Source organism: Orbicella franksi, chromosome 3 (genome assembly GCF_964199315.1).
Source record: "Orbicella franksi chromosome 3, jaOrbFran1.1, whole genome shotgun sequence".
Taxonomy (NCBI): domain Eukaryota; kingdom Metazoa; phylum Cnidaria; class Anthozoa; order Scleractinia; family Merulinidae; genus Orbicella; species Orbicella franksi.
Window position 1 is genome coordinate 13,901,388 of NC_138147.1, and position 15,517 is coordinate 13,916,904.

At 39.0% G+C, this 15,517-nt stretch overlaps 1 long non-coding RNA gene across 2 annotated transcripts; it reads left to right on the forward strand.

Moving 5' to 3' along the window:
- The first annotated feature begins 24 nt into the window (after positions 1 to 24).
- On the forward strand, positions 25 to 14,789 carry LOC145481378 (uncharacterized). Of its 2 annotated transcripts, XR_014048629.1 has the most exons (4): positions 9,605 to 10,342; positions 10,720 to 10,843; positions 13,873 to 13,994; positions 14,437 to 14,789. It is a non-coding gene; the product is annotated as an uncharacterized LOC145481378 (long non-coding RNA). The 2 variants fall into 2 exon arrangements; XR_014048630.1 differs by lacking the exons at positions 9,605 to 10,342; positions 10,720 to 10,843 and adding an exon at positions 25 to 276 and having other exon boundaries at positions 10,991 to 13,994.
- Positions 14,790 to 15,517: the final 728 nt, after the last annotated feature.

Here is a 15,517-nt window from a genome sequence, read left to right on the forward strand (position 1 = left end):
GTAATGCTTGTTTGGTTTCTCTATATTTACAGACAACTTGATGCCATAATAATTTCTGCACTAAGTTCATTGAACAAACTGACTTGGAAGTTGAGTTCTGCAACCCATACTGTGTGTAGTAATATCATAGCTGCAACATTGTGACAGATACATTGTATTACATTATTAAGAAACACTATGATACATGTATTGACTAATTATTTAAAGTGTCTGTTAAATTAATCATTTTTTCTTAGAGATAATTTACTCATCATGTCATGGTTTAGTTAAATAATTGTTTTTTTGGCTTAAAAATGATATTTATTGTGCTTGGTTTATGTTGCTCTTAAATCAATTTTGTGATAACCTGCATTGGGCATGGCATAGATTAATATTTTGCCAACACGAAATGGAGAACTGGGTCTTAAGCAAAGTTGGAGGATTAGTATTTTTGTTGTTGTGGACGTCAAAGACACAATATTCAGAGATAAGTTTGTAGTTTCAGAAGTTGAGATGGGAAATTTGATCAAGATCCAAAGCAGCTATTCGGTGGGATTTGATCTCAGACTAGACAACGTAACATTTTGAAACAACCTTGTTTCTCGGATGGGTCTGGTTTACGTAAATGTGATGAATGGCAATCTGAACATATTTCTCAAGGATGTTTTTGTCACTGGAAAAAACCATTTGTGCTCTTTTGGAAATGTCACTGAGCTTATCACAGAAAGCAACAATGTGAGCGCAATTATCAATAGAGCTTTTTTCTTGGGGCTTAGTGGAAGGGCCCTCAGTATCACTGCAACAAACCTGTTAGCACAGGTTTATAACTCGTCACTTTTAGGGTATGGCTTGAATGGAGATGGTGGTGCATTGTTGGTGTCAGCAACTATCCTTGCAAATGTTTCAGCCATCAATTCATCGTTTGTAACAACGGCAGCGTTTGGGGCGTCAAAAGGTGGTGCAGTTTATATAGTGTCCTAACTTGACAGTCACATTTTACAGGTGCGGTTTCGAGGAGAACAAGGCTGGAGGTGGAGGTGCTGTTTCAATAAGTGCGTTTAGACACTTACCAATGGATATGGAGAACCTCTCTCTGAAAGAGGATCGTTATTTTTCTACTTGGAATGCAGAATCACTCTTGATGATAGATATATCAGACTGCTTGTTCAAATCCGTTAGTTCATATAGTGCTGGAGAAGGCGAGGTGTCAATTGTTGGTCCGAGGATGCTAGTGCGCCTGCGTAATTCAAGGTTTCTTGACTGCGGCTCGTTTGGTGACGGTGGAGCATTATTCGCGGGGTCTTTATTTCAACTAACAGAAAGTGTTGTTTTTTACATAGAGCAATCGCACTTTGTTGAATGTAAGAGTGATCGCGGACAAGGTGGGGCCGTATCTGTTAAATCTCCGAGACTGGCCAACGTAACCATTAAAAACAGCGACTTTGTGTTAACCTCGGCATCTGGCTATGGCGGAGCTCTAACTTTCGTCATTCCAAAGGCAGCCATGAATTTAGCGAACAAAGATTTTCAAAGTGGCGCTGAAAATTTCATTACAATTGAAAGCTCACGTTTTGTCAACAGTACTACATTTGCACCTGGAGGAGCAATTTTTATCGATTTCGTGACAGAAGAAACTAAAATAACCTTAAAAAACGCAACGTTTGCGAATAACAATGCTGGAGGTCCAGGCGGAGGACTTGCATCCATGAGGCTAGGGAGTGGAGATTCTCGAGTTGGTTCTGAAAATTCCATAACTATTGAGAGCTCGCGATTTTTTGACAATACTGCACTGTATCCACCCGGAGGTTCTACAGCAGAACTTAACTTGACAATAAAACACACCCTCTTTAAGAACAATAGCGCTGGTGGACCAGGGGGTGCCATTTCTGCCGTGAAAGCATCGGATAAAAATGTGCAAGTTCATTCTGCAAATTTCGTAAAGATTGAGGACTCGTGTTTTGTCCGCAATACGGCATCTGCACCTGGAGGTGCTATCGATTTTGGTAGTGGTCATTCAAGTCAAAATATTACAATTAAGGGCACATTGTTCACCAAAAATAATTCAACTGACCGGGGTGGCGCGATTTCCTTGGGTAATGAAACACCAGGAAATTATGTAACGATCAATGATACAACTTTCACTGGGAATATTGCAGTGGAACCTGGTGGTGGAGCTTGCTTTTCGATCAAATTTCACAGGGTAATAATGTCAAATGTAACGTATAGGAATTGCAAAAGTTCCATTACCAGGGAAGCTTTCTATCTCAGCGCGGCTAACAATAAGATAGAGATCCTGGTTGAAAGTGCTCTGTTTCTAAACAACTCATCCCCTGCAGCTCCTGGAGGCGTTGGACACATTGTGATGTCTTGGGATACACTTGAAGATCCAGGCTGCATGGGCAAAGACCATCCTACCGCCATTGGAGAAGAGGATAACAACTTTCCTAAGTGGGATTATAACAGTAAGCTCTTCTTTAAGGACGCAAGATTCAAGTACAATACTGCATTGATCGGCGGTGCACTCTACTTGAACCAAGGAAAGACAACATTTCTCAATTGTTCCTTGCAAGGCAATTTTGCATCAGCTGTTGGCGGAACTATTTATGCTGAAGCGAGGTCGACAATTGTTTCTATACAGGATTGTTATTTTCTGCAATCCAAAAGTGAGTTGATTCGCGACTTAAAGACCTCCTCAAAGTCCTCGTTTATTCATACAGAAAGTGAAGGACCGTTAGACATCAAAAACTCCACCCTAAACGGTAAGCGCAACGCTGTTGGAAATTCCTTAGTGAAAATTGCGAAAGGAGGCCCTGTTGACTTCGGAGATGACAACTCCACCCAACTTTACTGCCCGAAAAAGAGGCAAACGCAGCTTGTAAGCTTTTCCAATACAATAACTACTGGAACGAAGGATGCTTCGTGCACGATTATGGTTACTGGGCTGGAGTATAGTTGCTTGCCTTGAGCAGGAGGTCTCTACAGTCTACAGGGTGGGTAAGTACATGGGACGCATTTAATGCCGGGCTTTGACTGTCTTATCTGTCCGTTTGGAGCAAACTGCAGTCAGAATATCGTCGCAAAACAGAATTTCTGGGGCTTCGAAGAGTGACATCTCCCGCCAGTACTGAAGTTTACAATCTGCCCTCCTGGATGCTGTGGTCGAAATGAACAGGCAAATTCATTGGAATACAATAGTTGTCAAGGAAACCGTTCAGGCGTACTGTGTGGTCATTGTAAATCGGGCTACACCGAGACACTTTACTCCACACTCTGTCGGCCAATTCCTAAGTGCTCAGACTATTGGTTTTGGCCTGTTGCAGCACTGTACGTTTTAATAGTGGCACTGTACTTGACATGTAAGCCTCCTTTTCTATCTTGGATAAAGTGCCAAATACTTTGGTTCAAGGAGCCTGCACCCGCAACTCAAGAGCTAGACTTTAACAGAGGATACTTGAAGATTATTTTCTACTTCTATCAGGCGGGAAACCTGCTCCTTGTTTCCAGCTCTTCAAAATCGCTTTTAAAAACCTATTTTGTCAAGCCTTTTGTGGGATTGTTTAATTTTCAGCAAAAACTGACCTCCTCGTCAGGGTTTATATGCCCTTTTCCTGGTTTTACGGTCGTAACAAAAAGAGTGTTTTCCACTCTCCACGTTTTCGGCACGTTGGTTACGATTTGTCGGCTTTTTTGTTTACATTTTGGATTCCAAATGATAGGTGGTCGGGATGCGCCCTTCCCAGGGCCTTATCTTGGTGGTATACTGGAAGTCCTGCTACTGGGTTACGCCACACTAGGATCTGCTAGTTTTTTCAGCGATGCGTTCCCATTGATTCTCAGTGGCGACTGTTTCACGATGATAATGTGGTTCGCTACGTGTGGTGGCGGTACGTTTTGATTGCATTTGTTGTAACCTTCATTATCCCTTTCGGGTTTGTGTTGTTTTGGGGTGCACTGAAGTTGTACAGGGAAGCGCTGTCTGTCAAAAAATTCTCGCTTGCTTGTATTCTTCCTGCACCATTCCTAACTGATTGACTTGATAATCACGTCTATTCTGAAGAATTTAAAGGATGGGCCCTCTTCCCAGCTCTTGACGGCATCAATAGAAAAGGTTCTTTATGATCCTTTTAAAAGACCCATGGATGGTAAGGGAGGTTCCTTGAATTGGGAGAGCATTCTGATTGGTCGTCGGTTGGTGTTAATCATTTTGAAAGCGGTCATCAGTGATCCTTTCTCACGTGTCATCCTGATGACATTCTTCTCGTTTTTGGTTCTTCTTCATCATCTAGCAAGGCAGCCATTTCGAGATTCAAAGGCCAACACAGTGGAAACAATTTCTCTGTTATCGCTTATTGTGTTGGGGATGGTGAACTTGTTTTCTGCCTCGTTCCTTTCCTTGACCGTTTCATCCACCGGCGCGTTTGCTGATTGGCTGAATGTTTGCTCATGGGTGGAGCTTTTGATTCTCGGTTTTTTGCCTGGTGTATTCGCTCTACTTGTTATAGTGTTTATATTATCTCAGATCTGTCGGTTGATCTTTCATGTTTGCCGTTTTGGGAGCTGCTTTTGTTGGCTTTGCAGGCACGTTGGTTGTTGCAGACTTGGAATCCGAGACGCCGAGCTGTTACCTCCTGTGACTTAACGCTGGGTTATCACCCAGCTGTGAAGAAACACAGTCCTAACCTGCAAGAAATCTCGACGAACAGACTTGCGGACCGTGATAATAAGTGCTCTATAGACACCAAGTTTTTAATGGGTGCAGGGACAGACAGTAGAACAAACGGACAGTGGAACATAAACCTAGTCTAACATGCAGCTCAGGTGTAAATTAGGTCTCGTGGAGTGATTTTAAGATATGTTACAAGCGCAACGTTATATACAAAAGCGTAGTGCCATTGAATTTTGAAGCGTCCATCTTAATTGTAAACGAACATTTAGAGGCCGCCTAAAGGCAGGATACTTGATTTGTAGTATTTCTTACATTGGGCGAGGCCGGACCAAGCAGACGCGAGAGTAGAAAAATCTAAAAAGGTTTTTATTTTAATTCTGTTTATACTGAGACCTTGTTATTATGCTTTCGCTTTTGATTGTGCTTGTACTTATGTTTTCGTCGCATGGGTAAATCAGCCAGAAAACGATATGAAATTAACAGGGCGAGTTATTTTAAGTCTCCTTAAAGTGAAAACGTACAAGTGTTCATCATTCGTTTCCCTACTGCTCTTGTGGCACTGATTGGGAGAATTTGGTTAAACTATTTTTCTGTAATTAGCGCTTGGTAAAGTTTCGTTACATACATCATGCTGTGATTGGGTGTTAAAATTCAAGAGTGATAAGGCTTTTTATTACATAGATTATATTATAGATTATATATAGGAGTGTTTTACTTGAAAATAAACTAATCGTACAATTGATACGAAACTACATCCGGGTCCCGAGTGGCGTATTTTCCATATCCTCACCAGTCATTAGTGAGGATACTGATGTCGGTTGTTTACCATTTGCCCAGAAAATGCGGAAATTTCGGATGGAATGTAAATGGAAAGATTAATTTTGTCTCCCCGAAAGGAAATTTTGTCAGGAAAGCGGGATCTCTTGAAAGGTAGACCAAAATTCTCCAATGGAATTCCCGAATGGGAAATGTGCGTTCCATTTGCTAGTTTTACTAATTCCAGGCTCACTCTATAATTTCCTATCTTCCGGGAAAAAGTCGTGGAAATGGAACGAGCGCATCCCCGTGGTAATTTCCATTCGATGATTTAACCGGTTTTTTAGGGTAGAGGGTAAACAAGCGTCATGATTTCCCTCTTTATTGCGGGTGTGTTGGAAACGGTCAGCTTGGTCAGCTGGTCAACATGATAAAGAGAAAATAACACAGTGGCTTGAAGATTTTCTCCTTTTATTTACTAACACGATTGTAATATATCAAACACGAAATACTGTGTTTGACCAAATTTCCAGACACCGAGAAGAAAGTTGAAAATACTTAGAGTAGTGGAGTTCTTTTGGCGATCTTCGAAGTGGCTCGAAGTGTGGCGAAACATGTCTTGAGCGCTGTGCATTTCCTTTCAATCGAAACTAAAACTAAGAAGAAAACGGAATAATGAAATAGTAAAGATCTATGTTAATGTTTACGATCTGTACGGCTCATTGCCCGGCAACAATATTTCTCTCATAACTTAATCCCACTCAGGAAACGATTGGGCATTGTGGACCATTGTGCCAGTGTCGATATGAAGCGATTTATAAAATGATTGATGGATAACTTCAGGAGGGCAAAGCGCCTCCGTGGTTAAATTGCCTTGAACGACTTGTCGAAATTATTTTGTACTTAAAGAGACAGCAGTTTTTGCTATTTTAGTTTATAGACTGACATGATCAAGCGTAAAGCATTTTCACAACTTATCTTTGCTCTTTAGAAATGCTGATCATTAAGTCGACTTTATCCAGCAAAACATGTCTACCTTTTCATGCCAAGCCAAGAGTTTTTAAGGTGTACCTATGTAAGGCTTTTGCGATTATTTTTGTTGTTGAGAACCGTTTTTGAAACTTGCATGCGCGGTCTTTATCAATGGTGCATTGTTCAATCATTTGATCGATGAAGGTAGCAGGAGACTCATGTGACTTAGAGCCGTTTATGAGAGAGAAGTCTTACGCCTTCTATCCATTGAACATATTTGATTTTCTTTAATTTCATTGCTGTACTATGCAAGTTCGTCTTTTCGCGTTGTTCTATTTTGTGTTTAAGGCTGGTTGTTGCCTTTTGTCGATCTCTACACATCCGCGCATAATCCTAACTGCGATTGGAGGAATCTGTTTTGTTTGCTTGAAATAACCGCGAAGTCTACCCTCGATTTAGTTTTTTGGGAGTGACAAACGAGAAGGAAATATTTACTCTTCAAGGTGTAAAAGAGAGAGACGAGAAACAATTTCATTAACCTAGTTTTACTAATATTTGAAGTTTTCTACATATTGTTTCGTTCCTTGTGGTTTTCTTAACTTTGGGCTTTCATTGTGATAACTACTGAATTAAAGCTGCTGTTGATCTGGGTCTGTTTTGCAAACATCTTTGGCGGCAGCACACAGGTCCCCGATATTCCTCTGGCGGCTCTCCAACTTCTAGAAATTGATACAAATAGAATGTAAGGTGGCTTAGAAAGTTTCCAACAGTTGTCACTTTTTTGATGTATCAATGTTAGCTGTCTTTTTCAGTTGAAGCCATAACCCATTAAAAGTACCCTCAAATTTAGCCTTAAGTGTTGTATCAAAGAAATGCCTTGTTATAGCGGAGCTCCGGCGGCCCGAAGGGCCGCCAAGCGGAGCCCCATACCCATATAGGGAAGAAAAGGAAACCCATGAATTGATTTTCTCATGGTTATCATGGCTAGCGGTATTGCTCGTGGGCGCGTACGCACGACGGCGACGACGACGACGACGACAACGACGGAGTCGCGCAAGATGGCCGCCATACTTCAGCTAATAGGTTGACAGAGACATGCACCCTCGGTTCGTAGCGGGAGAATGCCATTTTTCTTGGCGGGATTTTTAAAGAAAAACGATAGCTGAGGTTGATCTAATATTTTTAAGACAGGGTTCCACTCAAGCAAAAAACAGAAAGCAAGAATTAACAGGCAAAGAAGTAGCGAAGAAGATCGCGAAAAAGACTGAGCGGGCCAGCGCTGGGGAAGGAGACGAGACAGTACTGAACAATGCCGTAAATTATAGCTAGTCAAGGGCTAGAGAAAGGAGGTGAAATAATACCGAACAATGCCGTGAACCAAAGCTAACGAGGGCTATAGAAAGGAGGCGAAAGTACCCGACAAATTGATTCAGAAGACTGCCGAACTCCCCATGACCAAGTTCAAAATTCGCGCGAACGTGATGCTGTGCAGCCGTGCAAGAAAATTCAAAAGTCACCTGATTTGGTCAGGTGATGAACAAGAGAAATCAAACGTGCCCGAGTGTTTTAGGGAAATTACAAAACAGTAAACGTAGCGGGAAAAAGTGGTTGATTCGTTGATCTATCGAAAATATAACTTCAGTTCAGTCTTCACAGCTTTTGCTGCAAGTTTCTGCCCGGAAGATTTACACTGGCCGAACTGAATTGCCAACTTGCGGTAAGTGAAATTTGTTATTGCGTTTGCTATGAAAATTAACAAGTTGCCTCGGCGATTTAAGCTTATTTTCAATTGGAATCCATTAAAAGTCTTCCTTATTTGAAGCCATGCTGTAAGAGATTTTATAAATTGCATCGTTTTAATTTCGCTCGTCTCTAAACAATAACACGTGGGTCGCTTTGGAGGTTGCTGTAAGTTGTAAACAAATTAAGTTTTCTGTCGATTTTCGTCGTCAACTTAAGCTTATAACCTCACGTCTAAAAATAAGCTTAGCCAAAACCGTACTTGTAAACACGGCCGGGCGAGTTTTGAAGTTTTCTCTGAGTTAGTTAGCACTGCCGCTTCGTAGACTGCTAAAATTTCTTCTTCTGTTGTTGAAAACCAGGGAAGGTCTACAAACCATTTTAAGCCGAAGCGAACAGGATTTGCTAAATTTAATTTTGTTCCTATGTGAATATTTGCATATTGTGATTACAACGTATGGAGATTTCCTCGTTTTGTTAGTTCAATTTATTCGGTTTGGCGAAATGCTTTTGTGAATTCCGAGGTTAATTTGGTTGAAGACTGGTAAAGCTACTGCCAATAAAATGACTGCAAAGCTAAATTAAGCCGTCGGCAAAAATACAGACTCTCAGTAATATTCAAATTTAAGCGTGAATAATTTTTAAACTTTAACACCGCAAGCTTAAACGAATTTTCTTTATCCTCTCTTTTATTCGGTCACCTTTCATTGAGAAGGGATTTGCTGTTGATACTCGAGCTCAGATGTAGTGATATGCATCTTGTGTTTATAATGTAGATTTCCTCGTTTTATTTTGTTTCCTGTCCAATTAGTTCGGTTTGGTGAAATGCTTATATAGTCCAAAATGTCGAGTAGACGATTATGCATGGCAATCCTGTCTGCAAATAAAGCTCTGCTTTGATTTTGATTGGCTATTTCATTTTATTTGTGCCATTGCTTTTGGTTGGGGGTACATGGACCCTATTTTCTTAACAAGAGGTTATTCCCCAATGCGGTATTTACACTTAATATGGAAATGTTCCTACTAAGTGACATGGTACTAATTAACTCAGTAAATTGAACAGTGTAATAGAAGTTCTTGCCCTGACCATTTCTCGGTAATAAGAATAACTTTTACATACATATATACACAATTTAGTTGGAGAGAGCATTCTCCTATCTCCACTCTCTCTCTCTCTGCTCTCTTCTTCACACTAATTTTTTATTAACTAACTTATTAAATGAATGTCACTGACTGTTTTCTTTGTTGTGCATGCATACTTTTTCGCTCGTCGAAGAAAGTTTCAGTTTCTTCCTGGCTGTACAGTTTCCTTTCTCCTGTCCTGTACCAATTCGTTTGTGATATAACTTTGTGAATTCTCTATTCTCCTTAAATTTTATTTCATCGGGTTGATAGAATGCACTCTCAGAGTGTTCCATCATTGTCTTTGGGCGCCACAATTTTCCGGGAAAAAGCAATAGTTTTCTTAATTTCCTTTTACTTTGTGTTAGGACTTTTTAGCATGCCTGTAATTGGCCCATGGGCATTACAGGAGAATAATTTTCAAGGAAAGAATTACATTCGTTTTAGTGTTGAGTATTTTAAATTGTTATGAATTAGGCATTTCTTTTTATTTTTTATTTTTTATATTTTTTATTTTAGTTGCACGCAATGTTTTATGATTTTACTGAGGTATACCATGTAAATGTAAGTAATGCACTGGAATTGGCCAATCAGAGTGTGCATTATATCGGCTTTAAACACAAACCATATATAATAAATGACTTGTATGTAAATGATATTTTTATTGCAGAGAACTGGACAGGGCAAGAACTTCTTCTTTTGTGAATTTATATATTAATTCCTCTCAGTGCTGTCAAAATGTCTCAGGAACCTTCATTTGTGATAATCTATTATTTTCCACCATACCTACAGCACAGAAGCTCGCCAAATCCTAACTGATAACTAACATGTGTGTATCTCTAGCCTTTGCTGTGTGCTACATGTATATTCTGTTATCCTGCCTTAATGCTAGGAACAATTTTGACAGAGCTGTTGCAACAGTTTCACTTAAATTGAATTCCAGTAACAGCGCTACATGTAGCAGTGTTATTGAGTATGAACTTTATGGAGGATTTTAAATTTTTATTTTTTTATGATTACAGACGGCAACAAAATATACATGTGTATACATAACCTGATGTTGGTGTTGGTTACAAACCGTAGTTCATAATGGTCATCCTATTACAGGTAAGGGAGAAAAAGTTCAGAGAGTTTAGAACATTTCTTCCCCCAGCACACCTTCTGTCTATAGGTGCAATAATTGAGAGGTTATATATATATACGAAGAGTAATGTAAAGTTACTGTATAAACTTAGCATTAAAATCTGACATTTGATAAAATTAGTCACGATTTAATTGTTATCACTGCCTGTGAGTTCATAGAGATTCCAGAGGCAAATTATCACCTAATGTGGAAGTCCAGTCTTCAAGTGAGGGAAAGTGAGACAAAAGAGTTACAATGAAAGTAAAAAGAATTGTGAATGTTGATATGGTGTACATTATACATCATGTAAAGGTATTTGGTGAGTGCCAAAGGCATAACATTTCATGTATTGCTTTTTCAGGACGAATTATATAACAGTGACGTTTTAAAAGGTGTGATCAGAAAAATAATGAGTACATTGTCCAGGCAGCACCAGTTTATGGACGGCATATGCAGACAGTAAGAGGAACTGTAAACACTACCACGTAAGTTAGTTTTATGCTTATGACTTCTTGTTCTTGAATTTTGCATCATTTCATCACAAGAATAGGTAATGAAAGATGCAATAGTTGTTGCAATATATTTTTGAAGGAAAACTTATAAGTCTGCGTACGCTGGATAACAGCCACAAGGCTGCTGCCTAACGGGCGCCCGGTCGCCTGAGGCGCCTAACTTACGAGTGCGGGCGACTAAAGTTTTGTTCAAGGAGCCCGAGTGGGCGCCTAAACATGGAGTTATGTTTCCCATGTAATATGTCCGATGACTTCAATCTTCTCATGAAATTGGTCAAAAAATCGTTCACACAATAAATTAAACGGAAAACAACAGCTACTCTGGTCCTATTTTGCTTTTATCATGAGAAATCTGGGCAAAAGCACGGCAACAAAGTCTCTGTCCGCTCACGAAACAGCCGAAAACAGCCATGTTTGAAAATCGCCCTATAATGCATTGCAAGCTCAGTATTGAATAACTGTACATCATGTATGGCAATGGATTGTGTCTCTGTTGATGCCTTACTGATTCCAAGTTGCAAATTAACTACTTTGATAACAAATTTTTTTGGAATTGGAGTGATGATCCTGCTGACATTATATTTACAGTTGAAAAAAGATAAATGTGTCTAAATATTTGTCTGGTACTTCAGAAAACTTCACTTAGATGTACTGAATGAATTTCTTTAGGTTCTGAAAGGATAATTCAAGTAACTAGCCAGCAAAAAGAACACATCATTACAATTCTCTTTGCATACTAGGGTTCTATATTTTAAATTATCAAATGAATTGTCGCGACTTCACCTAATATACAAGAATTTATTTTCTCCAAAGAAGTGGCCAATATTGCTGTAATGCTGCCTCGAAATCACCTTTAGTTTATACTAATGTCCCAAGCCCGGGGAAGGAACGCACATTTCAGTGAGGCCAAATTCAAACCCCCCCAAATGCCTCTTTCATTTTTGTTTGTTTTCATTTGTGGCTTGCATTTCATGATTTGTACAACGTATTTCGTCTTTTTAAAATAGAATTACAAAACTCAAAAACGAAAGCAGCAATATAAATTTTTGTAAAAAAAAGCTGCGGCACCTGCATGGATACATCAATAATTGAGTTTGACCAGAAATAGTATTCTTTCTCAGTCATGACCTGATCACTTTGCTTAATGCTTTATTTATAAAATTTGATTGATATTAGACCATATTAGTGTCTCATGGAAAATCTCCGCCCCAGGATCCCTCCCCAAAATGTCCACAATTAACCCCCCCGCCATCTTCCTCAACCTCCCCAGGCCCCCCCCCCCTGGATTGAACACGGAGAATTTTATTTGGGCTCCTAACTTTTGGTGGAAGAAGCCCGAAGGGCTCCTTAAAAATTTCCTTAGGCAACAGCCTTGAGCCATGTGTAAACTGAATGTGAAGCAAACACTCTGTTAAAGATGGGGCAACCCTAAAACCCAGAAACTCGAATCCGGAATCTGGAACCAAAAACTGGAATCCAGAAACTGGAAACCGGAATCCGCAAATCAAAGAAAATAAGTTCTTCAAATACACAAAAATTGTTTTGCTTAGCTTTTCGACAGTAAAAAGGAAGCTGCCAAGTAAAAAGGACCTCAAACTTAACCTTTTTTGAAACAAAAATTCCCCGTCTGTTGAAATCATGCAACTGTTATTCTTAGTGAGGGCTATGACTATGAGAATCTCAGTAAAGTGCGTCTTAATTTTATTCCAAGCACCTCGAGAGTGTCTAAAATAAGCTTGCTGGTAATTGCCATTTTGTTTAATAAGTGATCTTCAATTTACCGGGAGTATAAATTTATCCTTTATGTCTAGTAGATACTGAACAAGATAGAAAATGTCATAGAGAACAGGATATCCGTCAGTGGCAGCCCCCTGTACATTGACAGTCACGCCCCCCACTTTCGAAGTCCAAAGGCTAACCCATCTGGTCTAAATATGAAATTTGATTTTTCCAACAGATACGAGACCAATTCCAGATTAACACAATTTCCACACTGATACTGTGACAAATCAGCCTTTCATATTCTTGGCGGCCATCATATTAAAACAATTTGTTGAAATGTTGCACACTTACTTCCGTCTGCTTCTCACTTGCTAACAGATCAGACCACATGTTGTTAAAAGATGCTAAAAGACTGCCAGAAACTCACTGCAATAGCCTATAATAGCTTGTTGTTAATGTGCTGCTCACCAGTCTTCTCAGAGCAATTTGATCTAGACAAGAAGCAGGCTCTCACTAGGGCCAGCTTCAACAAATGATGGGTTTTGGGCTGGGGGCGTGAGTGGCAAAGCAGCATGAAGGCTCTTGGTGACATGCCAATGCAGAAAAACACTAGACACCTATTTAGCCTGCTCAGACACTAGAGACAGATACTAGAGCCTGTTCGCAGGCTATGAGTAACTCTATCCACCCAAAAAATCAGTAACCCTGACTGGATAGTGATGTACCCAATGGATAGCTTTATGCAGCTTTTGAACAACCGGGCCAGATATATAGCTAAGGGTTGTTCAGAACTAGTCAATAATTTTTTAGCAATTACAGTTTGTGGCTGAAGTAAAGCCAAGAAAATAGATAACAACAAAATAATTTTTGCTCATGTTTATTTATTAGACATTGCTGAAGTGAATTATTTCTATCATCATTCATAATATCTGGATTCCAGATTCTGGTTTTTGGTTCCGGATTCCGGATTCCAGATTCTGGATTCCGGATTTCACTTTCCAAATTCAGTGTTTTAGGGTTGCCCCAGATGATGTACGTGCATATGTTAATCTTGAATAATCTGAAATTTCAGAGAGGTTAAAAATATCATATCATATCTGTGATGGTTCTGAGGTGGAGGGCTGTTACATGTACATGTAAATGTCTCATGCATGATTTTTCACTCGTTATGATTCAGGTGCAAATAGTTTCTGTATCTGTTGATGTGCAACAATCTACACCAATATTTCAACCTAATAATGTACAGTGTATATTAATTAACCAAATTATGCTGTTTTTAGTTGGCCAGTCCTACTACATAGTAATGTGATGTTGAAGGGCACAAATTTAAAAACATGCCCAGTGTCAACTTGTCAAATATGTGAACTGGCCAGACAGTGTAGATTACAAAATTCTCTGAAAGGTAAGATGTTTCTTAAACATTATTTTGTAATTAATGATTTCTCAGACATTGTTTTCTTCAAGAAAAGATTCATACCCCACATGGAGGTTTTTTCTCTATTAGAGCTCTTGATTCCTGATACTTTAATTTGGAATTTCTAAAGACTGGCCATGAATGGGTGTTGGGTGTGAATATCTTCTAGAACTGCACATTCATTCATTGAGTTTACAAGCAAGAACATCAGTATTTATCCTGACAAACTCTGATTTTCTTCTGGAAGCTGAACTCATACAGTTGTGCAGTTATATGTACAACCAAACAGCCTGGATGACCCTGTGATTGGGACTGTACACATTGTTGTAACCCTCAATGTTCCAGTTTCTTGTTTGAAGCAAATTGCATTTGCTCTTGAAAGCAAGTGGCAAAGTTCATAACAGTTATGTAAGTTTACTTTGTATTTCAGGGCAGAGCCTGCCACAGTGAAAGTTGGAGTACCAACCCCTAGCATTTGATTCACTACTTAAACACTCAGTAAACAACTAACGATGAAGTACACTGTATATCAAAGAAAGGAATTACATGCCTGTTCCTGTCCGTCAATATATGAACAGTTTACAGATGGGGAGCCTGTATTAAAACATCAAAGATTTTCAAAGCAACCATGTCCTGGTGAGATATTTCTGAGGAAATATAAATTTAAGGTCCTTATGATTGCTTATAGGCATTGATTTTTATTGTAAACAATATCTTACTGAGTGTATTTTTCTTGTGTACTAATTGTTGTAGAACACAGACATCACTGTTATGACAGAGATATTAATTTGTGAAAAGTTCTATAAACAAATGCATCTGGGAACAAATTAATTTATCATGGATGCAGCTTCTGAGAGATCCCAAATATTAATGGAACATACACTGTTCATACATGTAAAAGAGTTCAGTAATTCATTACTTATGATTGTAATGCTTTGTTTGGTTTCTCTGTATTTACAGACAACTTGATGGGATTATAGATTCTGCACCAAGTTCATTGAATAAACTGACTTGGAGGTTCAGTTCTGCAACCCATCCTGTTTGTAGTAATATCATAGCTGCAACATTGTGACAGATACACTGCATTACATTATTAAGAAACACATATTAACTAATTGTTTTTAAGTGCCTTTTAAATTAATCAGTTTTTCTTAGAGATAATTTACTCATGGTTTAAATAATTGGCTTTTTGGCTTTAAAATGATATTTATTGAGCTTTTAAATCAATTTTGTGATAATCTGCATTGGACATGGCATAAATTGATATTTTGCCAACACGAAATGGAGAACTGGGTCTTAAGCAAAGTTGCAGGATAAGCATTTTTTTAGAAAGAAAGGGTTGAGAAATTTGTGACATTCTACAGACAGCCTTGCCATTTGCAATGTCCGATAAGGTTAATTTGTTCCATTCTGTTGTAGAAATAGTGTTCTGTAATTTATAAATTATTTCAATCTGTTGTTTAAATGATTGCCTTATAACCCCATGTCTGGCTTTGGTGCATGTAGGATAT